This window comes from Austrofundulus limnaeus, unplaced genomic scaffold, assembly GCF_001266775.1.
Source record: "Austrofundulus limnaeus strain Quisiro unplaced genomic scaffold, Austrofundulus_limnaeus-1.0 Scaffold350, whole genome shotgun sequence".
Lineage (NCBI taxonomy): Eukaryota > Metazoa > Chordata > Actinopteri > Cyprinodontiformes > Rivulidae > Austrofundulus > Austrofundulus limnaeus.
Genome location: NW_013952752.1, coordinates 433,391 through 434,430, shown reverse-complemented (window position 1 = coordinate 434,430; position 1,040 = coordinate 433,391). Strand labels below are relative to the sequence as shown.

Below are 1,040 nucleotides of genomic sequence, written 5' to 3'. Positions count from 1 at the left end.
GTACAAAGTAGTAGATAAATTTCAGTAAGTGTGTTCAAATCTTTTTCCCTGTGCCATTCCACATTATTACAAATAACTTCATTTCTAGACATTTATGGTTTGATTTCTTTGTATGTATGGATCACTTGGGTTGTTACTGACATCTGGTGAAAATTTCATGTCATTAGCACCTCTAGTAATATATTTACTGAGAAAAATGGTGACGTGTTCAATACTTATTTTACCTACTGTGTGTGTGTGTGTGTTTGTGTGTGTTTGTGTTTGTTTGCACTGAAGTTATGGAGATGGTTAAAATTTTTATGACTATATCTGACTCAAGTCTTGCCAATAGTATTTTTAGTAAATATAATAAAAACACTGAAATGACATAAATGTAAACTAAACAGCCGTTCAAAATCATCTGCTTCTTACAAATCCCTTTGGTCCAAATGGTTCAGGCTAAAGTCTTTGTATAAGCTTCATTAGAGAACACTTAACTACGTACTTTGACTAAAGACGAGTACACAGTGTATAGTGTTATACTGTGTGGGTGGTAGTGGTGGAGGGTGGGGTGAGGTTAGTGCTGTCGTCCACTTGTTATCGAGGTGAACTGCTCAATATATCATGATATTGATTTTAGGCCATATAACCCAGCCCTAATCAATGTAACTGATTATTTCAAATGATTGGCCTGCCTCACCAATATCCCCAAATTTAGTTTGAGGTGTGCCCCAAATTAACAAATGTTGTCAATTACATTATCAAGTGCTTCCAAAGCCATGGCATCATAATCTGGATTTTTCTAAACTGTTGTAAGGAATCTGTATGTAAACTTGGGCCTTTGAAAAGTGGAATAAAAATGTATCAAAGGTTTTTGGGTATTTAACAAATAGAAATAATATTGGGGAAATCTGACCTAAAACAGARCAGGTTTAGTCTTTAATGTCAGACAGTGAGGAGAAAAATGTTAGTATTTTTATTGTGTACACCTGGTTTTGATTTTATTTTCTTATGAAATACAGATGCTTATTAAAGACTCTAAAAATAATTTTCTCTATAAC

At 33.6% G+C, this 1,040-nt stretch overlaps 1 protein-coding gene across 1 annotated transcript in view; it reads left to right on the top strand.

The window, feature by feature from the left end:
* dock11 (dedicator of cytokinesis 11) overlaps window positions 1–1,040 on the top strand; it is a gene marked incomplete in the record, with an annotated part of 150,499 nt that overhangs the window by 5,397 nt on the left and 144,062 nt on the right.